General features: G+C 41.4%; 1 protein-coding gene across 3 annotated transcripts in view; it reads left to right on the forward strand.

Moving 5' to 3' along the window:
* The first annotated feature begins 1,409 nt into the window (after positions 1 to 1,409).
* LOC129186036 (sodium-coupled neutral amino acid transporter 3-like) overlaps positions 1,410 to 26,266 on the forward strand; it is a 60,095-nt gene continuing 35,238 nt past the window's right edge. Inside the window, exon 1 of one of the 3 annotated variants that reach the window (XM_054783839.1) lies at positions 1,410 to 2,059. The gene's annotated coding sequence lies outside the window, so the exon portion shown is untranslated. Of the gene's footprint in view, positions 2,082 to 26,266 lie in introns of all 3 variants that reach the window. The other 2 variants (XM_054783838.1, XM_054783837.1) reach the window with 2 other exon arrangements.

The raw sequence follows: 26,266 nt of genomic DNA on the forward strand, positions 1-26,266 counted from the left end.
TCAACGGCCTGTCGTAATTTTCCCTGCGCTTACTTGTAATTTGCACTAACATTCACTTTAAGATGAAGTACGTTGTACCAAATGCGCCATGATGAGGTGAAAAAAATACCCCATTGAGCACACAAAAAACCTTATCAGCCACCTGAAACACCAGCGCCTCAGAGTTTGAAAAGTGCAAACAGTTTGCCAGAAACCTCAGTGGCGTCACACCGACACACTGATAGCAGTGATGTCATATTTGATCAGGACTAATCAACAGGTACACTTGGTCAAATCCTAATTTGTTCCTGTCCTTCTTACCTCCAGGTGTACACAAACTACACTTAAATCTTAAGATGCACTTAAAGATATAGTGCATCTCTAGTTATCACTGTCGCTTTCATAGGAGCAGATCCTTTAACGTGCAAAAGCCTGCCATCTTTATCCTTAACGATGGTCGCGACAGTCGAACAGCCAATACTGGTGGGTGTTTCTCCTCCCACAGGAGCTTTTAGTGATGTTCACTTTCACTTGATGCTTGGTGATGCCTTTTCTTTTCCTTGGCGCGTTCCATCCAAAGAGCCTGGGAGGCACCATTAAGTGCAGAAAGTCAATTAATAAATGAATAATAATGCACTATATCTTTTTTTCAAACAGACACGGATAACTTTTTGCTTCTCAAGACTCATATGGTACTGATTACAGATAACTTTTTTATATCTACTTTTTAAAATTTTGATTTAAGTGTAGTTTGTGCATACCTGGAGGCAAGAAGGACTGGAACAAATTAGCATGTGACCAAGTGTACCTGTTGATTTGTCCTAATCAAATATCATGACATTACTACTACCGCATCACTACTATCAGGCGTGGCCCAGCATGGTGTAATGTATTCGGGCACACGCTCTGAGCAGCCGGTGTGATGCAACGCAGGTCTCTGGCAAACTTTTTACACTTTTCAAACGCTGCGGCCCTAGCGTTTCAGTTGGCTAATACGTTTTTTTGTGTGTTCGATAGTTTTTTTCCCTCCTCAACGCGGAGCATTTGGTCCTTCCGCTGTGTTTGTTTGTTTGCAAGTGAGCTCAGGGGAAGTTACGACAGGCTGTTGACGTCACAGGCAGGACAAAAAAGGAGCACTTGATTTACTCACCCGTACAATACAGGTACTGTAGTCTCGCCTCATTGAGCGTTTTTTTTTGTAATTATCAGTTATCGGAGCTATTTTTTTAATGTTACCTGATTTATTGGAATGACGTCACAATTCGGCCCGATAATTATCAGAACGATAATTTTTGTGCACCCCTACTTTTTAATTAGATGTGTGATGTTTCTTTATTTCATTCATGAGTTGTTTGACCATTAATGAGCATGCTTCATGTCACATGTTTCTCCGTGATGGGGGGTGGGGATGCAGTTATCCTTGCAGGTGCGTGTTTTCCCTGACGAGCTGAGAGAACGGACTCAATAAAAATCCCTGGAGCTGCGCGTGCATGATGACCTAGAAATGGAACACATAGGGCGCGTGCATAGGAGGCGTGTGGGTGGGCACTGTGCACGTTGTTGATTGCGTAGCACATCAAGACGTCGCAATTGGTGATTTAAAGGGGAAGTTTTAATGAAATGCACGTTGCCTCGCGCGTTATGACCAATTATTTTTAGACGATTTGGCGACCTTCCAACCTGCCAACTACATCAACGTGTCATTAGGATCAGCATTGATAAACCATTAGAAAGGCGCGCGTGGCAAACGGAGGTGGGAGGGGTGGAGGGGCGCTGGGGGGGGAGGCGGGGTAGTCGTGTCCTCCATCAACATTCTCAACAATCATCTTTTTTTTTTTTTTTGTATTATTGGAGTGGTCCTTCGTGCGTGTGTAAGAGCGATAGGCGGACCTCTGTCCTCTTCACATCCCACTTTGGAGGAGATTACAGCCGCCATAGAGTAAAAAGGTGGTGGTGGGGGGGAACACATGACATTAACGCAGGGGACGTTGGACGGGCAGGACCACACGCCACTGGCTCGAGGCGGAGGAAGCTCTCGTGTGGACATATTCCACAGTTGGAGGACACTTGGACTTCTCCGGTAAGACACCGACGAGCTAACTGTAAGTGTGTACACCCTGACGTCATGGCACGCGTCTTCAAATTAGGGACACGAGTGTCATTTGAGGCCATTTTCTATGAAGAGGTAGGAAAAGAAACAAAATGTTTGCGAAAGACTCGCACGAGGACAAAGTTGGCCGGAAGCGGTGACCTAATAAGGACTGTTAATGCTGCTAATGTGTTGTATTCTTTGTTCCAATGTCAGAAATGGGTTACAACAGGCGGCAGTTTATGTCCCTCAGCATGCAATATACACTCATGGAAAGGACTAATTGTTAGACAAGGTCGCATTTTCAAATATAGAAAACCCTCTTTTTACCAGGGGTTTCCAAAGTGTGGCACAGGGGCTATTTTTGGCCGACACTTCATTTCATTTCATTTCATTTTTTTAATTGTAGAAATAAAATTTAACCAAACCCCCCCTCCCCCCCCAGCAAAAATTGAGCAAAAAGGCATGATATAAAGAGAAAGAGCAGGAATGTTGATACTAATTTAAAAATTATATGTAACAACTATGTATATAATAAATATGTCTAAATGTTATTGTTATATTCTTTATCCAGTATATTCACAGTACATATAATGAGTGTCCCCAAGTGTGCCACAGGGGCCATTTGCGGCCAACACTTAATTTGTGAATTTTATTTTATTTACCTAAATTTTTTTATTTTTTTTGTCAAAATAAAATACAACCAAAAAAAAACAGCAAAAATTGGCAAAATAGAGCAAAAAGGCACAATGTAAAGAGAAAAAGCAGGAATGTTGATACTAATTTTAAAAATATTTAAAAAAACATTTTTTTTAGCCTTTTGACAAAAAAATGTACAAATATGATATTTTATCATATTCATTATTCAATATATTCACATGACATGTTATATACAGTATGTATAGTGTAGCACAGGGGCTAGTTGCGGCTGACAGTTTTAATTTTATTTAATTTTACTATTTCTATTAATAAAAATTTTAAATTAAAAAATGCAATTTAAAATAATTAATAATTAATTATTAAAACTAATAATTTTGAATTAAAATAAAAATTTAATAAATAAATTTCAACCAAAAACAACCCAGCAGAAATATTGATCCTGATTATGAAAATATACAACTTTTTTTTTAGCATGTTGACAAAATAAAAAAAAGTATATACTGTATATATATATTATATATTATTATATTAATTGTTCGATATATTCATATGACATACTTATATGTATTCCAAATTGTGGCGCACGCGCCATTTGTGGCTGACATTTTATTTTATTTTATTTTATTTTATTTTTATTTTTTATTTTATTTTGTTGAAATAAAATTCAACCAAAAAAAACAGCAATAAATGTTGTTACTAATTTTAAAAATATACAACTTTTTTTTTACAGCTTTTTGACAAAATTTAAAAAATGTTTCTAAATATAAAAAGGTGGCCCTCTTCCCCCGCATCCTTTAATTTTTCAGTATGCGACCCTCGGTGCAAGAAGTGTTGACACCCCTGCGTTTTACCATACTAACGACAAGCCGTTGTACTAGTGATGTGTGGATCGATACCGAAATATCGATACTTCCGATACAAGGTATTCATCCTCTAAAATCGATTCTCAAATCAAAATATCGATACGTTCACTACTTCAGTCATGAGAGGTCATGTTTGTCTGCAACGTTTGTCTGTTGAAACGTTGACCCATCGCAAATGGAGCCATGTGTGAATTTTATTAATGTTTTTGTTCTTCAAGTAGTTCTTAATGATGCATCATTTATTTTAATAGTTTATTATTTTACCTATTTTCTTTTTTTATTGTTTAAAATACCATGTTCACATATTTTATATCATGTCATCCTCCGTTTTTCTCTAAATAGATGACTACATTAATAATAAATTTATTAATTTACTTTAAATAAATGAATGAAATTATTGTATTGTATAATTTGTATTCTTTATGCTATGATATGAATTACACTACTTTTTAAAATTTACCAGAAACATTAGGTGAATTTGCAACGTATCGCGATCGGATCAATATCGCTGATACCAGCCCGATTTTTATCCAGTATGGGATCGGAAACGAAATCAGTGGTATCGCACATCACTACATTGTACCCCTAAAGGTAAGCGTGCTAAAAATGACAGTCGGCGTCCGAGTGGTTAGCATACTGAAAAATGAAAGGATGCAACTTTGCCACTTTGATGTTTTGTCAATCAACACATGTTGGTATGCTAACAAGTTTGATATATTTCAACAACAAATTCCCATTATAAATTCTAACCCCAACCTAATTTTCCAAAAATGACAGATTTGGTTTATTTAGTTTATTTCTCAGAATATTACAACGTATTTTTTCTTTAATATTTCAACTCGGTGTTACTTAAATGACATTATTTTTATTTTTATGACTTTATTCTCCTCGTTAGAATGTGACTTTTTTTCTCTCAATATTTTGGCTTTATTCTCTCAACATTTGAACTTTTTCCGCAGCCTCATTTTCCGACAATTACAACTTTATTTGTTTGTTTTTCAAAAATATTGCCACTTAAAAAAAAACAAAACATAATTTTTCTTTAATATTTCAACATTATGCTGCCAAAATGTTGTTATTTTTCATCACAATTCGACGTTATTCTTGTAAAATTCCGACTTCTTCTCATTAGATTACAACTTTTAATATTTTGTACATATTTTTTCTTATTTTCTACTTACTACTATATTTTCATTTTTTGGAAATAGTCCGCCTTCCTACCACAGCCCCAAAACATGCATGTTATGTTAATTGTACTGTTCAATTGTACACTTTGATATTTTGTCAACCAACACATGTAGATATATTAAGAAGTAATGTTTATATTTCAAGAATATTTAGTTTGTTTCTCAGAATATTACAACTTAAAAAAAATAATAATTTTTTTTCTGTAATATTTCAACTCCATGCTGCTTAACTCATTCAATCCCAGCCATTTTTCAAAAGACAACCCCTTCAGTGGCAGCCATTTTAGACTATTTTGATATATTGTGTTGTATGGCTATATAAACATGGAACTACCAAAAGAAAGATTAGACTCTGGTCTTTCATCAAAAAAAAAGTTTGTTTCTACCTTTTTCCGTTCTTTAGTAATCAGCAGGAGAACAAGTTTCAGGAAAATATCAGTTCCGGACTAAAAAAGGGACAAAAGCAGTTTTTTGTGAAAAGATACATTTCAAGCATAACTTTCACTTTGACACAAATGTAAACAACATGAAAATGGGTTGTTTTACATCAAAATAACAATTTATTTACAAATATGACACCATGAACTATTTACAATTTACACATTTGGAAATATCTGTGTGCACGCGTGTATGTGCATGTGTTTAAAATTTCCCTACAATGGGTAACCTTCTCCCCCACATGCTCTCACTTCCTCCTCCTTCTCATGTGTGTTTTTTCCGTCCACATGATCCCAGCCGAGCTCTTGTCAAATGCTCTTCTGCCACCTTTTGGCCGTTTTTATGGATTAAAATTGCTCTGAAGTGAAATCCAATAGTGGGGAGATGCGATGCGTCATCTCCTTTTTTTGCCTCTGGTGCAAAAAAAACGTAAAAGACGTATAAATACATTGTTGGGTTTGGACGTTCGGGTTTATAAAAACGTTTGAATACATCTTTGGTATTGAATGAGTATTGAATGAGGTCATTATACATAGCATTACAAAATAACAGTGTGACTCACGGTGTCATTTTATCAAGAATACTTTGCTAACAGCACTAAATTCATCACACAGCAACATAACACTCAAAATGTATACCTCAGAAATATACAAACATGTACCAATATGTGTTTGAAATGAAAAAAAAATCTTTTCAAGTTTTCCCACAAAGCATTGCGTCTGAGCAATGCATTCAGTAGGGTGCTGCAATGACGTCAGCCTCCCTCTGGGCTCCTCAGGCTCCCTTCGGTGGACAGAGGCAGCATTGCAGCGCCATCCACCATTTTCTATGCTGCTTGTCCTCCAATGAACTGCTCTTCTGGCAGTAATGCATTATGGGTCGATGTTAAAATAGCTGGTGTTTGTTTTTTTTAATTCATACTGGCACATGTAATGTGTATTTCCTAGGTACCTTTCGTGTGTTAAGTTGCTGTGTGATGAGTTTCATGTTGTTTGTAAGATGACACCGTGAGTCAGACTGTTATATCGAGTAATGAGCATGAGTTTTTTTTACAGCTCGTGCCGTGGATTTCCGCTGAGTAGGATTCAATATTAATCAAATGAATATGGGCTACGGCAGGGGTCACCAACGTTTTTTCTTGTGAGAGCTACTTTTACAAAATGAAAATGGCCAAGAGCTACTCATTTTTGTAACAATTATTTTTATAGCTTATTTCAACCCATACAAACCGAATATGCTTGGTTTACCAGAACAGTAAGAACATGCTGGTATCCACAACTCACATTTTGCTTTTCAGAATGCATTTTTTTTTAGTGTTCATTATTAACTGAAAAGCTGAATGGAAAGCAGGCTTGAGGGCGCCTCATGTGGTTGTGAGGGGCTACCTGGTGCCTGCGGGCACCACGTTGGTGACCCCTGGGCTACGGGATCACTGCTGGGGCATAACAGACGGCCGCTGCTAGCATAGCAAGCTAGCTAACTAGTAGGCCTCTCCAATTTGCTTATTCGAAACTTAAGAAAGTGTGGGAGTGGAGAAGAAAGGGAATGTAAGAGTGGGAAAGAAGGATAAAGAAGCCAAAAACTTACCACTTCCACACGGAATGAGAGGAGAAGCTTTTTTTCACTCGATCTCAGCCATGGCATATCTGCTGGGCTCGGTCCCCATGCAGTGTGAAAAATAATGTAATAATGTAATGTAACGTCATGTCTCATAACATTACTGTCAACCACAAAACGTTTGTTTTCTCCATTATTTTCTCCAACTCCACGCTACTTAAATGACATTATTTTTCCTCATATCGTATTTTTTTGCTTGATATTTTGACCTCTTGTAGCACTTGAACCTTTTTTTTTCAAAAAAACTTTAATTTTCCAAAAATTACAACTTTATTTGTTATTTTGTTTGTTTTTCATATTTTTCCGACTTAAAAAAACAACAAAAACATCTTCTTTCTTTAATGTATCAAACTTATGCTGCCAAAATGACATGAATTTTCTTCACAATTCGACGTTGTTACTGCAGATTTTTCCGTTTTTGGAAATAGTCTGGCTTCCTCCCTCATCCCCAAAACACGCTTGTCATGTTAATTGTACTTTTTAATTATACACTTTCATATTTTGTCACAAAGAAGTTATATTTTTTAAGTTATATTTTAAAAAAAACAAGTATTTTGACTTCATTCCCATAATATTTGATCACTTTTACCCCAACCTAATTTTCCAAATATCGCAACTTTATTTTGGTCATTTAGTTTGTTTCTCAGAATATTACTGCTAAAAAAAAACACATTTTTTCTTTACTATTTCAACTCCATTCATCCATTTTCTTTACCGCTTCTCCTCACTAGGGGGTATAATATTTCAAGTCCATACTACTTAAATGACATTCTTTTTCCTCATATTACGAGTTTATTCTCGACTTTCTTCCATGTTTTATATTCTAAGTATGACGTTTTTCTCTTAAAAAGTCTTTGAGTGTTTGAAAAGCGCTCTATAAATAAAATTGTTTGTAAAAAATTGTAAAAAACTTTTTCTGCAACCTCATTTTCCAAAAATTACAGCTTTATTGGTTGTTTTGTTTGTTTTTTCATAATTTTATTTTATTATTTTTTATCTTTCAACTTTATGCCACCAAATTGATGTTCATTTTCATCACAGTTCAACAATTACAACTTTTTTCTTTTTGAAACAGCAATCGTTTCTTCATAGATAATAAAAAAAAAAAATTAAAAACCCGAGATAGCGAGGGAGCGACATTCGCATCACAATACAGCGGTGACTGTACACACGTTGTATTTCGAAACATCTTTGATATTTTACACATTAGATTTGATGTTAGCGTGTAACAAGATTGTAACATTTCCTTTTTTTTGCTTGGCACCATTTTAGCTTTTGCGAACTGTTGGGTTGGGAATGAATCAACAGCGCCTCTGCTGGTTTCAGTGTAGAAGTGCACCCCATTTTGCTTCCTGAATGACCATCCTTACTGAGAACATTGAAAAACTGTTTGTGACTGTTTCTTTCTAGAAATCTCTCACAGTTTTGATTTAATTCTTCCTTCGGTGTCTATCGTGACGCATGTAGTTGTTTATCCACAAGGTGAAGCAGTCTCGTAGATGGTTGACAGCCCTGTGGTCCCTGGAGGCACCTGTAGCAGACAAAGTCCTCCACTCCTGCCTGATGAGCAGGCGGCTGCTGGACTTGACATGCTGAGCCAGAGCTGGTGCCTGGTGTCTCTTGTCTGTGGCTTCTCATTGCTAATAAAGTAGAAATTAGCGAAGCCCAGGAACCTCTGAAGGTGCTTCCTTGTTATAGGAGCGAGCCACTCGGCCACAGCCTGAATCTTAGCAGGGTCGGCTCGGAGGTGCCCCTTCTCCACAATGAACCCCAGGAAGGAAACTGAAGAAGAGTGAAAGATGCATTTTTCTGCTTTGACAAATAACCGGTTCATGAGGAGCCTCTGAAGAACTACGCGAACCTGTTGGATGTGCTCCTCCGGGGTTGCAGAAAAAATGAAAATGTCATCTAAATAAATATCGGCCGAGCATATCGCGAAGAATGTCATTGATAGGACTTTGAAAAACTGCAGGGGTCTCTCGGCCCGGGGGGCGTCTGCTGGAAAACTTGTAGGAAGAGCAGATGGAGGATTGGCGCCCCCATTCAGCTTTAGCCCAGGCAGCTTCTCGTCCAGACAGGTGAGAGGTGACGAACGGCACCCGGGTTCGTTCAGAGCGGAAGGCGCTGGCTTGTAGCTCAAAGTGCAGCTCACACTGTGTTAAGAAGGAGCGCACATCTCCAGTGTCGCCCGAAAAACGCTCAGGCCTTGAGAGCAAGGGGCAAATAGCGGGCGAGCCAGCATCAGGGGCCGTGGGACGGTCGGGGAGCGATGGAGTTGTGTCGGTGGCAGGAAGAGGTGTGGAGGCGGCGCTGAGTTGAAAAGCCACAGGAGGGTGTTGATCTGGGCCTCGAGGGCTTCCAACTGAGTGTCTTGTCTCTCGGCCATGTTGGTTACGCAGGCGCCCAGCGCGCCGACCTGCTCTTCCTGCTGACCCAGGCGTTGCGCTCGTTTAAGGGGGTCCGCGGGGTCCATAATCCTTGGCCGGATTATTCTGTTACGTTGCTGTGTGTGTCTGGACCCCAGATGCAGAGGCGAGAGGCTGTGGAAGTAGTAGGAGTCTTTAATACTCCGTCTACCGGAATTCTGCAACTACTAGAATGACCATAGCAGTCATTTTGACTCTTTGTATATAATTTGGATTATCATTAAAAAGATCTAAGAATAAATTGGTGGAATAGGTAAAAAACACATCAGGACACTAAATGAAAACTACAATGATTGAGTGTTTGATTGAATTGGCACAACATAACTTCTCTGCAATTACACATGCAAACTCCAACTGCAACCATTTTCTCTGTGAAATAAAAACACATGTATCCTGCTTTCAAAATAGGTTGGGTGTCATCATTCGACCTTAACAATGAAAATTATTAACTATTATGAACATTCCAAAATGCTGTGGTGGCTGCCAGCCAGCTGAAGACACTCTTCTGTTACAATGCCAAGTTGCTTTGCTTATGGCTCACAATCACTCACAGTCAACACAGGCAACCTGTACCTTCCATGTGCCGCTCACACACACTACCTTGTGACATTTGACACAGGTATCCTTTGCTTTGTTTTTCTTCCACTTTCTTCACACTTGGCACTGCCTTCTCCTCTCCATCTTCTGCTGCTCCAACTGGGGCTCTCGCACCATCATTTGTCTGGCTTTTGCCGTCATGTGTCTGGAGCGAAGTTCATTTTGCGAGTTGCACTATGAAGTTCCTCCGTGACATCATCTCATTGGTGCATTTCTTGAACAGGATCGACGCATTTATGGCAGCCAGGTCAAAAATGTTATAAAATATCGCCAATGGCCATCTTCGTGTAGGTGCTTTCACTGAGTATTTCCTCGCCATTTGATCAAGCACATCTACTCCAACCTTGGTTCTGTTGTAGCATGTAACGGTCTCCGGTTTAGCCTTGCGGTCACTTGTGATGTTGAAAGCTGTGTGGACAGCGCTTAGAATGGAGACATTTTTCCTTGGTTTGCATTGATAGACTGTTAGGGTTGCACTGTCACATTTCAGCACCTCTGTAGCGTGCAGGGCCCTTTGCTCCTTTACAGATGGAGGAAGCTCTCATCTGCTCTTATTTACCGTACCAACCAGGCTGGTTTTCTGGGCCTTTAGTGCTTTGGCAAGTTCAAGGGACGTAAAGAAGTTATCAGTGGTGATGTTTCTCCCCTTCCCCAATATGACACCCCCTGTAAAAAGCATGGAGTCAATTTGACTGCAATGGTCATTCGAGGTAGTAATGCTCAGATCTCTTTTGTGTTTTGAAATTTTAATGATAAAACAATGTTAGAATAAAATATACACACATTTAGGAAAAGTCAGGGTCCTATGGGTACATAGGTTTTGTTTTTTTTTAACAAAGTTATGACATTGGAAATTTTGAAAACAGTCAAAATGACAATGAAAATGAATGAGTTCTAGTGTTAATGGACCAAAAAGCTTTAATAAAAGGCGATGGTGAACATTTACAGCATGAGAAACTAAACGTCAACCTGGCAGAGGAAGGTAGCTGCTGGAGGCGCAATGCAAGAAGCGTAGACGGAACAGCCAACGAGACGAAGCTCTAGAGTTTGTGGTAGTGGGTGCAATAATCCGGTGTCTCACAGCTGGCAGCACTAAGCATAAATAGGCAGGTGGTAATAGGAGTCAGCTGAGAGTAGGGGATCTAAGAAAACGCAACACAAGGAGAAGGCAGGAAAACAGAACAAGGACATGCGAATGCAACAGCTTTTCTGTATACGAATGAAAATACACCCGATATCATATACAAAAACTGCATTTTTAAGAACGTCCCCACGCACGATGTTAAATCTTTGCATCGCTAAAAGACGGCAATTGTATTTGTAACATTCCTACTTATGTGTTTTGACCTGGACACGCCGCCCTGGGTGATGACGTCACTGCTACTGGACCGTAAACTACCGTCCAGAGGCGTACAAAACGTCCTCACTTTGCATATTGTTCGATCGATCGTTCGATCGATGTACTGTACATGTCGTCTTGAATGGAAACTTGAGAACCCAGATCGATGTCGTTGAATCGTAGGAATGTAAGTGGATGCATTGATGTAGTGAACGAATCGTTGCACCCCTACTGTTGTCACGTGTTCACAGGTTCACTGGAATGGAACACAACGATTGTTTACGCATGCAAACGTGGCTCTGTGAAAGAAAGTCAACCTGCAACCATGCAGGTCACTTGGGTTTAATTGGCGGGGGTTTGTGTGTTGACAGACCCGAGGGCTGTAGTCACATGGGCACGGGTTCGCTTTCACTTCCGGAAGTGTTTTTACATATGTACCTGTTTGACTTGGCACTTGACAGCCCATGGCTAGGTTTTTAATTTGGATCTCATCTGCTGCGTGTGGACGTTTTGACACGGGAGTGGGGAAGGTAGGTGATTTTTAAAAATACCTGTTTACGTGTGGCATCAGAGGGCTTTTCAGAGTGTGAGGGGACTTCAGGGAAGGCGTGGCAGCTTGAGAGAAATAAAGAAAACATCTTTTTCAAACCTGCTATGCGAACTTCTACAGGGGATCCCCGTACATTCGCATTTCAGCGTTCACGGTCCCACAAATTTGCGGATTAAAAAGACATTCTTCTGCAAAAATAGGTACTTTTTTTCCTGCACAAAACACATGTAATTTACCATCTGTTGGGTATTGTTTACGTATTGTCTGACACCGGTGACATATCGGTACTGGTGCTTAATGCAGTGACCGAACCGGTACTTTAAAAAAGGTAAACTTACACGTTTTGTCCAGAAGCAATGCCTTGCCGATGCCGTCATGTCTTGACATGCGAGCTGAACAGAATAGTAATTTCAATACTTCAATAATATAAATACAATACTCGCTATATATTAAAAAAAAGAACTAATTAAATGATCACTGTTTTGTGGTAGACTATGGCCTATTATTTGTCAAATAAATTATTACATGAGGTCAATATCTGAATATTTGGACGGACATGACTCACCCCACTCGACATTCTCCTGATATTTTGTTGTCGTATTCTCAAAAATGACTTGCAGAAGTAATTCCACTTGCCTTGGAAAGCGGAAGACGACAGACATATGCGAATGCGTTCTTTCTTCTTCGGTGGTTTGGTGTGTCATGTAGTTTTGTCTGTGCGTCCGTTTACAGCGCCACACGTGTTCCTTGTGTTTTACACCATTTTCACCCAGTGATCCGTTCCCGTCTGAATGCGACTGTTTACTAATCCAGCACAGTGTGTATGCAATTTTTTTTCAACCCGGCAAAAAAAAAAAAGAAGAAAATCCCAGGAACGTTCCCGTGTGGACAGGGCCTACGTCGGCTATGGTCTATTGGCTATCGTCGCCAGTGTAGCAGAATACTACTGCAATGGTGCAATGAACAGTTAAACAGGAGCTGCTGTCAGCCACAACTCACGCCAGTCACAGGCACTCTCCACACTGCTAGCCATGCTAACACTCAGCAACTCTACAGTATCTAGCTGACGTCACACACGCCACTTTCCTTTTTTATCACAAGTATCATAAATTGTTGCTGGAATTACAACAGGCAAACAGTGTGGATTATTTTGGGAAAAACCCTTCCCCAGCCTGCTAGCCTCTAGTGCTAGCCTGATGACCAGGTTAAAGGCTACATCATCACTCCAGTTCCAGCTGTTCATCGATCATCTTACATGATCATTCATTAGGCAGTGAGCTCAAAACACAGTCGTTGCATAAGACTTCAAAATGTAGCTTCTACAGCGAAAATGCACTACTTCCTGTTACGGCACACTTAAGCATCATGGGAACTGCAGTTCCTTTGGCCACATCATCGTTTAAGTCGCAGGGTTCATAGCGTGTGAAAAAAGTAGTGGTTTATAATCAGGAAATTACGGTCATAATTACAAAAGTCGCTTTTATTGCAAAGTTGATCCGGACTCGGAGGAGTATGTCAACGTCAAGCTAGCAGGAGGGTTTGATGGGTTTTTTGCCATTCGCTGGTACTCGCGGACCGTATGCCCTGCAAAAAGCGTGAACTGGTTGATGATGAATTCATGTTATTGTCAAGAAACAGTGGTCTCAAAAGTATTGGTATTTTTTCCATGATTGAAAAGGTCTAAAAAAATGTCACGTGTAGTCTTATTTCTAGTAGCAATGCAGCTTGGTTGAATATAATGTGCCCTTTCTTGCATTTCCATTGTCTGGAGTTGCAAAGGGAACCAACTGGGCTAATCTGTTCCCTTCTGTAGTGGTTTAGTATCGTAATGAAGCAAAATGTACTTTTATTCAGCTCTTATTTCCGTGGCCATTGAATGTAACTGTTAGTGACCTAGGCCCCCCCCGCCCCCAACCTCTGTTCTAAGACCAATGAGACAAGCAAGGTGTTTTTTTTCTGTGTCCATGTGAAATGTTTTCTTTGTCCTGCAGCAGCGTTAGCGTACGTTGGTGGTAATTAACAAGGAAAACACGAAGGCACTGCTTGGCCTTATGTTGGTTTGCGTCTGACTGTGAGCGGGACGAGGGAAGATGCACCCCGTGGTTATTTTGCCATGGTTGGAACTTGATTTTGGTGTTTGGCAAGACAAGTTATTAGCTTTTGTGTAACCCTTTTGTTATGAGATACTGTTGTATGTTTTTGAAACAGGCGTAATTGAACACTTATTTTGTGTTTACTTTCACTATTTCATAAATCTGCACTTTCTCAGTCGATCAGCTGACTGAACATGGGGTGGGGGGACTGGTTACAACGCTCATGTCGTGTATTAGAGCATAAGAGTTGCTCAGTGTGATGTAAAGAATGAATAATTTCATGTCTACAGGGCTCTAATAATGTTCAAAACCGTATTTAGAAAGTCCTAAACAGGTTTGGGTTTATGAGACATGACGTTGGACTACCTTACCTTTCACGCTGCATGGAGACCAGCAGAGCCCAGCCAGCACGCCATGGCTAAGCTCGAGTGAAAAAAAGTTCTCCTCTCATTCCGTGTGGAGGCGGTAAGTTTCTGCCCTCTTTGTCCTTCCTCCCCAATCCGTTTTAAACCCTTTCTTAAGTTTAGAATAAGTAAGACGGCGGTCCCAACCAGCATACACCAGCATATGTTGTGTTCTCGTGCTGGTATGCTGGTGCTGGTGACCAGCATACCAGCATGGTCCGCCAGCACAGACTAGCACTGACCAGCATAGACCAGCATGGTCCGCCAGCTAAACCAGCACCAAACCAGCATAGACCAGCACTGAGCAGCATAGACCAGCATGGTCCGCCAGCTAAACCAGCACCAAACCAGCATAGACCAGCACTGACCAGCATAGACCAGCATGGTCCGCCAGCTAAACCAGCATAGACCAGCATGGTCCGCCAGCTAAACCAGCATAGACCAGTACTGACCAGCATCATATCCATGCTGGTCTATGCTGGTTTTATCAGCAGGGCTCCCTGCTCTTGCCACTCCCTCCCCACGTTTTCAGGCCTTCCCAAAAACGCACGGTGTGTTGGTACCGAGGCTTAAATTGGAGAGGCTAAAGCTAGTTATCCTGCTAGCTTGCTATGCTAGCAGTGGCGGTCTGTTATGTCCCTGCAGAGATGCCGTAGCCTGCACAAATTGATGTAAACAAAGAATGATAGGAGTGCAAAGGTGTCTATAGGGGTGTTATTTCATGTCTGCAGGACTCTAAAAACCGTATTTAGAAATTCATGAACAGGTTTTCTATGCTCTAACAGCAAAAATATTCCATTCATTAATATTTAATCCTACTTCTTGGAAATTCACTTACCGTGGTCGGGTCTGGAACCAATGAACCGCCGTGAGCGAGGGATTACAGTATTTCCTTTTCAGTGGGGCTACGTAATGCCAAAAACTAGCAGATGTCTTCCATTGATCATGACTCATTACTTTTGAGCCTTACCCATCTCAAGATGTTTTACTCCTTCCTCCGTGTAAACATAAAGTATCTCTGAAACGTAATTAGCTGATGAGAATTATGCGGTCAAAGGTCACTGCTCCCTCACAAAGGCTACAGACAAACTCCAAAAGATTACCGTTAATATCCAAAAGGGGCAAAGGCCTGCCGTGCTAGCAAGCTTCATAGCAGTCACGGATTCGGGGACCCCCACGTGACAATCAGCAGCAGCAACAAGGTGGTCTCACACACACACACACACACACACACACACACACTGTGCAAGCTCTGCTTCCAGCTGGACGCATCCATTCGCCCCCATCGTGCACCCTTTCTTCTCCTTGCATCCGTGCGATGAGCGGGGGGACCAGCGGCGGATGCCAACAGAGGGTGGCACTTTGTTTTGGGTGCACATGACCGAGGGAGGACAGCTCTGGTATTATGCAACAGTTGGCAGGTTTCAAGCTTGCCCATTGTTGTGACTACCGTAGGGGCATACGCTTCCCTCTGTGGCGGTGTCGCCGCTCTCCTTTGTGTCGGCTCACTGGACACGCAGCCTTTGTCCTCGCAGCGAAACCTTACTTGAGAAATGACGACGTGAAGGAAACAGAGTCTGTTCTGTTGTTGCTTGGTGGCCCTTAGGGGTCAAACAAGGGCTGTCGTCAGTCTTGTGGTATCCAGCAATGCTGTGAGCAGTATGATCTTAGCAATCAAGCAGATAAAGGTGTCCAACGTGCGGCTCTGGGGCCTTTTCTGGCCTGCAGCTTGTTTTTCATTGACCACTGGAAAAAAAATCAGAATACTTTAGAAATATTAACGTTTTGGGTTTTTTTTATATGTAATATTCCACGGAACAAAATGAAATACTTTCGTAATTTTTGGAAAATTTGATTGGGGAAAAGTTCTAATATTATGGGAATAAATTGTGAGAAAAAAAATTTACAAGACGAAAGTTGAAATAGTTGGAAAATGTTTTCAAAAACAGCGATAATTTCATCAGAATAAAGTCCAAATATTCAGAGAAAAAAAATATTCTAACAAGAAAAAAACTCATAATTTAACGAGAGAAATTCATTTGCCATTTTAGTAGCATAGAGTTGAAAGATTAAAGAAAAAAAATATGCTTTTTTGAAGTCATAATATTACATGAAGCAAAACAAAATAAAGCTGTAATTTCTGGAATATTATCTTGGAGAAAAGTTATAATTTTATGGGAATAAAAGCAATATTTTATAGGAATAAAGTCAAAACATTATGAGAATCAAATTTTGAAGAAATTTGAAATAGTTTGAAAATAGAAAAAAAATGCAGAAATGGAAAAACAGCAGTAATTTTACAAGAATACAAATATTAACAAATAAAATAATATTCATTACAAATATTAATTAAAAAATATTAAGAGAAAAAAAATATTCTAATGAGAAAAAACTTTCACCAGAACTGATAATACTTTGAGGAAAATTCATTTGCCATTTTAGTTGCATAGAGTTGAAATATTAAAGAAAAAAACAAAATAAAATTGTAATTTTTGGAAAATTAGATTGGGGAAAAGTTATAATATTATGGGAATAAAGTTGATATATTGAAATAGTTGATTTTAAAAAAAACAGTGGTAATTTTACAAGAATAAAGTCCAAATATTAAGAAAAAAATATTCTAAAAGGAAAAAAAAACTCAAGAACAAACTCATATTTTAAGGAAAATTAATTTTCCATTTTAATAGCATCGAGTTGAAATATTAAAGAAAGAATATGTTATTTTTTTCCAAGTCATAATATTACAAGAAGCAAAACAAAATGAAGTTGTAATTTCTGGAAGATTATCTTGGGGAAAAGTTTTAATATTCTTGGAATAAAGTCCAAATATTATGAGAAGAAAATTTAGTAATTTAGTAATTTTACAAGAATAAAGTCCAAATATTAAGAGGAAAAAAAAAAATTCTAACAAGAAAAAAAACCTCTGAATTTAACCAGAACAAATTCATAGCATAAAGCTGAAATATTAAAGAAAAAGATCCAATATTCCAAATATTATGAAAAAAAAACATGTTATTTAACGAGAACAAACTCATCATATTTTAAGAAATATAATCATTTGCCATTTTAGTGGCATAGAGTTGAATTATTAAAGAAAAAATGTTTTTTTTTTCAAGTCATAATATTATGAAAAACAAAACAAAAAAAGTTGCAATCCCTGCAAAGTTATAATATTATGGGAATAAAGTCAGAATATTATGGGAATAAATTCTGAATATTTAAGAAGAAAATTGAAATACTGGGAAAATTAAAAAAGAAAAACAACTGCAAAAATGGGGAGAAAAAAAGCCAAGAGTGAAGTTGATATTAATAATATGCTTTTTCACCTCCAGGTATGACAAAGCTGAGATGAAAGAAATATGACTTCTTATATCAAAGTGTCAAAGTTGCACCCTTTCATTTTTCACTACGTGCCCTCACTGGGACACGTTTTGACATAAACATGTCAACCATAAATGCTAACCCCCCCCAAAAAAACATTTTAACAAATGAAATTGGACCAAAAGAAAAAAAGTAGAGGACAGCGCCCTGGGTTTGAACCTCTAGCCCGCGGACCTGAGAGATTGTAGGCTGGGAAAGCTGAGAAGTAACCTTTGAGCTAAACCTCCACTCCTCCGTGTGTAATCAGTGATCGTCTTAAACGCACTCACACTCACAATGCGCCACGCCTTATGTGCTGTGTCACCAAACAATGTAGGCAGATGCTAAGGGAGCTGTGTGTGGCCTCCCGGGGTGCCAAAAAAGCAATTACAGTAATCTCTCCTTTATGGCGGTTCGTTGGTTCCAGACCCGACTGTAGAAAGTGAGTTTTTGTGAGGTCGGTTTCGCTAGTAATAAATTAAAAAGTAAATAAAATAAACATTTTAGTAGTGAGAGTGTAGAAAACCTGTTTATGAAGGACAAAGAAGAAGGACAAAGAAGACAATAGCTTACCACTTCCACACAAAATGAGAGAACCTTTTTTTCCACTCAATCTCAGCCACGGCATGTGGGCTGGGCTCTGCTGGCTCAGTATCCAGTCTCCATGCAGTGTGAAAGGTAACGTCATCTAACGTCACAATACTACATATGACTTGTCTTTCAATATTTGTGGACTAATAACAGGCCATAGTCAATCACCAAACAGCCATCATTTATTCATTCATTCTTTTTTGAAAAAACGCAATATAGCGAGGGAGCGATATTCGGACCGCGATGTAGCAAGGGACGACTCTATCGGTATTTTAGATGATTAGATTTGATACAAATGAAAGCTTTTGTATGTAGTTATTTTATTTAGTTTGTATATACAGTGTTCCTCTGTTTATCGGGATAGGTTCCCAAAATAGCCCACAATAAGTGAAATCCGCAAAGTAGCCAACTTCATATTTTTCCAATGATTGTTTTAAGGCTGTAAAAGCCCTCACCGTACGCTTTATACACTTTTCTCAGACAGGCATTAACATTTTCTCACATTTCTCTGATGTTTAAGCACCCTTCAAAAAGCTCAGACCTTCATTTGAATTTTAACGATCAACCTACAGGTCGGACACAAGATATTATGAAGCCACTCACACGTATTTCACTCCTGTGACCGTGCCGAAGATTAATTTACAAGCTAACAAGCAAGCGAGCTAGCGATGACACAGGAGACACGGCAGGGCGGCACGAAGGAGACTTATTGACAATGGTCTACAGCCACACAGAAAACAATGGGCGGCGCAGACAGACGAGAGAGGGAAGAGATAGACACTCAACTTCCCACAATGCAATTCTTCTTAAAGGGCCAGGCTAGGCCTGTAACAGCGTTCATACGCTGTAATAAAAAAAAAAAATGACACTAAAATTTTATTAATTTACATTTTTTAATTTATTATTTATAATTATTTCTAATTATTTGTAATAATAAATGATTATTTAATATTATTGTTATTCTTTTATTTATTCACTTATTTATATTTTTTTATTTTGTGGTAGGGACATTTATATTGTTTTTTGGAATTTTTTGGGTGTTTATTTTGAATTTGTTAAGCGTATCAATTAGCTTACACGTACCTTACAAGTGAAGCGCAACAGTAAAAACCATGCCATTCACTTTTGTAACTAGAGAGCACACACCTCCGCCAAGCACCATGGTCCCCCCCCCATATTGGGATTCACACCAAAATAATAATCCTACATTTTTTGGCCTTTTATTTCTATTTTGTAGAACCTGTTGGAAACTTGTCCTGTACTTTTTTTTCCCAAGTGACCATTGTTTTGTGGCCTTATATGCACAAATGGTCAAATCTCGCAATGTTAAAGAATCCTTTAAAAAATTCCTGGATCTAGACGGTGATTCGGATCGGCCGCAAAATGTAACCAGTTCTTCTATATCCCATTTCCACCAGTTCATGACAATGTCATCCAAATCCATTCAGAACTTTTCAAGTTATTTTCAACACAAAGAAACAGATGAACGCCAGCAAAAACATTACCATGCGCTTGGCGGGTGTAGTGATGTAAATGGACGATGGAGGGGTGTGCCATCATGTATGCTGCGGTGTTCATTGGCACATTGTGTCCGACACGTCGCGGGGTTAAAGCCGGGCTAGTCACTCGCCTGTTGGTACACAAGCGAGGACGTGCGGAAGGGCCTGAGAGATTTGATCCCGGTTTCCTGCGAGATGCATCTTCAAACCGGCCTTTTGCAATAAAACACCAAAAAATCCCAGATGGATTCTATTAGCTGCTCATCAGTAAAATGGTGGCTTTTTTAATCTCTTAATCTGCAGGAAATCTCTTTCTGATCAGAGGCAGGACTTTGCATGAGTTGCTGCTTGGCGTTGGAGCGTTTTGGCAGCTGTAGTGCCGTTCACAAATCTAAAGTAAGCATCACGCTTGTGTGATGTTTTGCCTCTGATTTGTACTCCATCCAACGGCAACAACAACGGCATTCAGCGATTGCCGTCATGCGTCAAGTGGGAACAAAGTCGTGCGTGTCATGATTGTCTTTGGGTGAATCACAGTCTGCTCAGGTGTCACTTGAGGAATAACAATCAACAAAACCGCCCCGGAGCTGACGTCTCTCAGCACAATAGCTTGCGTCATCAGGGCCGAATCGAAATGCGCTGGCAAACTGAGGTGAGGATTTGGATCACGGGGCTCGCCTGTCGTCATGAAAAGACTCTTTCACCCCCGCAAACGCCATCACAGTGTGTCGTTTACTCACCAGCGGAGAGCACTAAAGACTCCGCTTTATAGTTTCATCACTAGCTAGGGGATTATTCTAGTTGTCTCCTATTGACTTGTGAGGCACAAACCGACGGCTGAGAAGGATTTATGCGCATCCTGTCAGTCTGCTCGTGTTCCGCAGCGCTCGATGACGCATTTAGAAAAAATAAATGAAGAGAGAGTGAGGGAGAAGCCCTTGCTTTTTGCTTGGGAATGAATGATCTTGGCAACAAGTTCCTGCAGATGTGCGCACATTTTAGTCTCCACCGATCATTTGCTGCATGAGAGATTTGCATTTGAATCACATATCATACAGTAACGGGCAAAAGTGCCGATACCCCTCGTGTTTCAGAAACCATTTTTATTCCAGTGTTCTTCAGGGGCAATAAAGATACATTCCACGCCTACCAGCCAATGGCCAAAATCCGGGAATAATTCATACGCCCAATGAAATATCTACAGTCGTCCCTCGCTGTATCGCGGTTTGAATATTGCTCCCTCACGATATCGTGTTTTGGAAAAAATAATTAAAGAATGAATGCTGTTTGGTGGTAGATTATGGCCTACTTTTAGTCCAAAAATATATAAAAAGACAAGTTGTATGTAGTATTGTGGTCACTAGGCATCAGTAATGTGATGAGGCATGATGTTAGATGACGTTACAGAAGCAATACAACTAACTACAAATGCTGTGGACCATAAGAAATATGCGGCAGGGGTGTTCATAGATGTAAAGAGAGCATCAATCATGACATTTTAATCAGTAAACTAGAAAGCTTGATTGGGTCAAAAGCTATTTAAGCGGACAAAAACAGTTTGGAAGTTGGGTGATTTTTCCTCATCATGTCTGGACATTGTTTGTGGTGTTCCCCAGGGGTCAATATTGGGCCCCAAAGTCTTTATTTTGTATATCAATGATATGTACAAGGTTTCTGAGCTAATGCATTTTGTATTATTTGCTGACGATGCTGGGGCCCGGCCGGGCACAGCCCGAAGAGACGACATGGGTCCCCCGTCCAATGAGCTCACCACTCGTGGGAGGGGCCAAAGGGGTTGGGTGCAGAGTGAGCTGGGTGGCAACCGAAGGCGGGGACCTTGGCAGTCCGATCCTCAGCTACAGAAACTAGCTCTAGGGACATGGAATGTCACGTCTCTGGTAGGGAAAGAGCCTGAGATGGTGCATGAGGTTGAGAAGTTCTGGCTAGATATAGTCGGACTCACCTCAACGCACAGCAAGGGCTCTGGAACCAGTCCTCTTGAGAGGGGTTGGACCTTGTTCCACTCTGGCGTTGCCAGCAGTGAGAGGCGATGGGCAGGGGTGGCAATTCTTGTTGCGCCCCGGCTTGTGGCTGGCATGTTGGAGTTTAACCCGGTGAACGAGAGGGTAGTTTCCCTCCGCCTTCGAGTGGGGGGACGGGTCCTGTCTGTTGTTTGTGCTTATGCGCCAAACAGCAGTTCAGAATACCCACCTTTTTGGAGTCTCTAGAGGAAGTACTGGAGAGTGCTCCCTTAGGCGATTCCCTTGTTCTGCTGGGGGACTTCAATGCTCACGTTGGCAGCGACAGTGAGACCTGGAGAGGCGTGATTGGGAGGAACGGCCCCCCGATCTGAACCCGAGCGGTGCTTTGTTATTGGACTTCTGCGCTCGTCACAGATTGTCTATAACGAACACCTTGTTCAAGCATAAGGGTGTCCACATGTGCACTTGGCACCAGGACACCCTAGGCCGCACTTCCATGATTGACTTTGTGGTTGTATCATTGAACTTGCGGCCATATGTTTTGGACACTCGGGTGAAGAGAGGGGCGGAGCCGTCAACTGAACACCACCTGGTGGTAAGTTGGCTCCGATGGTGGGGGAGGATGCCGGTCAGACCTGGCAGGCCCAAACGTATTGTGAGGGTCTGCTGGGAACGACTAGCAGAGTCCTCTGTCAGAAGGAGTTTCAACTCCCACCTCCGGGAGAGCTTCAACCATGTTCCGAGGGAGGTGGCGGACATTGAGTCTGAATGGGCTATGTTCCGTGCCTCTATTGTTGAGGCAGCTGATCGGAGCTGTGGCTGTAAGGTGGTTGGTGCCGGTCGTGGCGGTAATCCCAGAACCCGTTGGTGGACACCAGTGGTGAGGGATGCCGTCAAGATGAAGAAGGAGTCCTATCGGGCCTTTTTGGCTCATGGGACTCCGGAAGCAGTCGCTGAGGCAAAAACTCGGACATGGGAGGAGTTCGGAGAAGCCATGGAGAACGACACGACTCTGCAGCATCGCGTGGACATCGGGGGCAGTACCTCTGGATTGGCAGGCCGGGGTGGTGGTTCCCCTTTTTAAGAAGGGGGACGGAGGGTGTGTTCCAACTATCGTGGAATCACACTCCTCAGCCTCCCTGGTAAGGTCTATTCAGGAGTTCTGCAGAGGAGGATCCGCCGGATAGTTGAATCTCGGATTCAGGAGGAGCAGTGTGGTTTTCGTCCTGGTCGTGAAACTGTGGACCAGCTCTACACGCTCAGCAGGGTCCTTGAGGGTGCATGGGAGTTTTCCCAACCAGTCTACATATGTTTTGTGGACTTGGAGAAGGCATTCGACCGTGTTCCTCGAGGAATTCTGTGGGGAGTACTCCAGGAGTATGGGGTATCGGACCAGAATATGATCCTTAAAAGGAATGAGCATGAAGGAGGTGTGGCCAATCACTAGGTGATTTATGCGCAAATGTGTTATTTATTTTTGGTTATTATATTTATTTATTTTTGTATTTGTGTGCACTTTGCCTGTATGGTACATTATATGTGCTACTATACAAGGATATACTGTCTAGCATGTGTGTGTATGGGTGTATATACACTGTACTGTATGTGTTGGCGATGGAAGGAAGTTGATATTTGCTTAAGGACAGGGAGTGGGAGTAAATAAGTTTTACTTCTCTCTCTTTTCGAATATATAAATGATTATGTTTTTTTCATTTATTCTAATTTATTTACATTATTATTATGTTGAGAGGAAAACTGTGCTTTTGTTTTGGGCCTGATTCAAACATTCAAAATAAACATTTCAATCAATCAATCAATAATTACCTTTCATGCTGCATGAGGACTGGCTACTGAGCCAGCAGGGCCCAGATCAAATGAAAAAAAGGTTCTCCTCTCATTTGGTGTGGAAGTGGTAAGATTTTGGCTTCTCTGTCCTTCTTGCCCACTCCGTTTGAAACACTTTCATAAGTTCAGAATAAGTTCATTGGAGAGGCTAACTAGTTAGCTCGCTAGCTGACGTTTTTGCCCTGTGTCTTTCTTATGGTGGAATCATGAACACTGACCGTAACTGAGGCAAGAGAGGCCTGCGGTTCTTTGGATGTTGTTGTGGGGTCTTTTGTGACCTCTCGGATGAGTCGTCGCTGCTCTCTTGGGGTCATTTTGGTTGGCCGGCCACTCCTGGGAAGGTTCACCACTGTTCCATGTTTTGGCCATTTGTGGATAATGACTCTCACTGTGGTTGGCTGGAGGCCCAAATCTTTAGAAATGGCTTTATAACCTTTTCCACACTGATAGATCACAATTAATCTCACTTAAGTTATGTTTTTTTGGGGGGGAGGGGGGGGCATCTCTTTTTGACACAGGGCCATATAGATTTGGATTTATCTCCTTTAATAATAAAAAGTTTCATTTAAAAAGTGCATTTTGTGTTCAGTTGTTTTGTCATTGACTAATATTTACATCTTTTTGATGATCTCAAACATTTAAGTGTCACCAATAAAGACAGAAAAATAAAAAAGCAGGAAGGGGGCAAACACTTTTTCCCACCACTGTACTCATCACTGTCGGTCTGGAACCAGTTCAGCCCGATAAACGAGGGATTACTGTACTTTTAGAGTAGTCAGTGCACAGCTTCTATTGCAGTATAGATTTACTATCCACTAAAACTCGTCAAAACAAGCGAGTAGCAAGATAAATGTGTCTTGCATGGTGGTGCGGGGCGCACGAGTGCTGGCGGAGCTGCGGGTCTTTGCGGGAAACATGAGTTCCATGAAATGTGAGACTTTAGTACTTGTGTAGGAAGACGAGAGAAATAAACACCTGGCGCTCGCTCCGACTGAGGGGGCGTGTCCTTACGGGTGAGTGACAGGTCGACGTCCCGTCTGTTCCCTCACAATGCTTGTAGGAGCTACGACTACCACCAATCAGCGCCGTTGTTTCAAGCTCTGTCGCCAGAGGCCATTGAGGTGGGACCCTTGTCGCCGGACAGCCCATCGACTATTGTCCCCGAGCGGCCTCCCCTCCTCTGCTTGAGATTTGTAGACCCCGTGAGCGGCAGGGTGGTTCTGTGCAGTGATTTGTCCCGTGTGAGGGGCCATCGCTGCCGTCAGCAACTCTGCCACAACTGCGCTGGGATAAAGGACCCTGGCATTTGCTGAATCCAAGGTGGCGGCTTTTCAATTAGAGCTCAGCAAAATAATGTTTTTTTTTGTTTTTTTTTCTCAAGTGGCCTTGCAAACTCCAGCCAAAGGGGGCCCCGGCGGTATAATGATGCCTGGCACAATAGTACCACTGTTACCCAACCTGTTCCCAGGAAACCGCACAACATGCGCCATTGTGCACTGTGCTTCGCCGCTCGACCACGTTGCCCGGGTTTAGCCGCAGACACGGAGAGGCCCGGCTGTGCAGCAACGCCGTCGGTAGGGCGGCTTCGCAGGAATGATGGATGAAGTCTAGCTGGGATTCACCTCTCACTTGCTTTGCTGTGCTAACATTACACAAAGATACATTAAAGCAAAGGCTGTGGAGCGGAAGAACCCTGCCGCGGGGGGGGCGGGGGTGTCAAGGACAGCTGAGTGCTTGCCAGGAATGGTGCTACATACCCCCCCATTGTTGCTCCATTGAACCCTCCTCTATAAACAAGAGAACCGAGAGAAAAGTGTCAAGCGTAAAGACAAAACGGAGACAGCTGAAACTGGTTGGTAGCTGGTCCTAGCTGGTTCTCCTCTTCGTGTTGGGGGGGGCACCCTGCGTTATGGCCTACAGAAGTGCTTATGCGGCACACAGCAAAAGGCTTCATTCAGTGGAAGCCAGCTGGGGGGCCTTTGGTGTGCAGCCTGCAGGAGAACCATGTCACAGGAGCCTTTCTGAACCCCCCCCCCTTCACACTTAAGTGAAAGTCTCTTCTTCCTCTGTGCCGAGACCTGTCACTTAACGTGTCAATTATGATCCCAAAACATCTATTCATTGGCCGCTGTTGCATTTGTTCCCCTCCCCTTTTTGATGCTGATAAAGCTTCATTTTGAATAAGGAAATCTATTTTGCTGTCTAGATTTTCATCTCCTATTAAAGCTTGGTGAATACATGTCTTAACTTTGCCTGCAGTGTGTAATAATACTGCATCCAATCATCCATCTTCTACGCCGCTTATCCTCAGGGTGTATGCTGGAGCCTATCCCAGCTGACTTCGGGCAAGAGGCGGGGTACACCCTCCACTGGTCGCCAGCCAGTTTATTTTCATTTCAGTTATTTGATATACTTTTTAAGCTCAACTATCTTTTTTTTTACCATTCATTAGGGGGTCGCGAGATCACCGGCGATCACCGGTTCCGTTTCATAACACACCTCATACATATAAGAGATCCGTGTTGACAATTTAGCAACATTGTTGCTATATTTAGCGAGTAAGGGTGCTCATGTAACTGTTTCATGCATTTATGGGCTAATTAAATACAAGCCTTCAGCAAAGGTGAAGAATCCGCCGAGCAGGCGAGTGGGAGTGAGCTCCACCTCCACAACACCATGAAATGCATGTCTGAAAGCTGTAAAAAACCCTCCACAATTCAACCCAGCTCCTGACCAACAAAGCCAAG

The sequence above is a fragment of the Dunckerocampus dactyliophorus genome, chromosome 8 (genome assembly GCF_027744805.1).
Source record: "Dunckerocampus dactyliophorus isolate RoL2022-P2 chromosome 8, RoL_Ddac_1.1, whole genome shotgun sequence".
NCBI lineage: Eukaryota > Metazoa > Chordata > Actinopteri > Syngnathiformes > Syngnathidae > Dunckerocampus > Dunckerocampus dactyliophorus.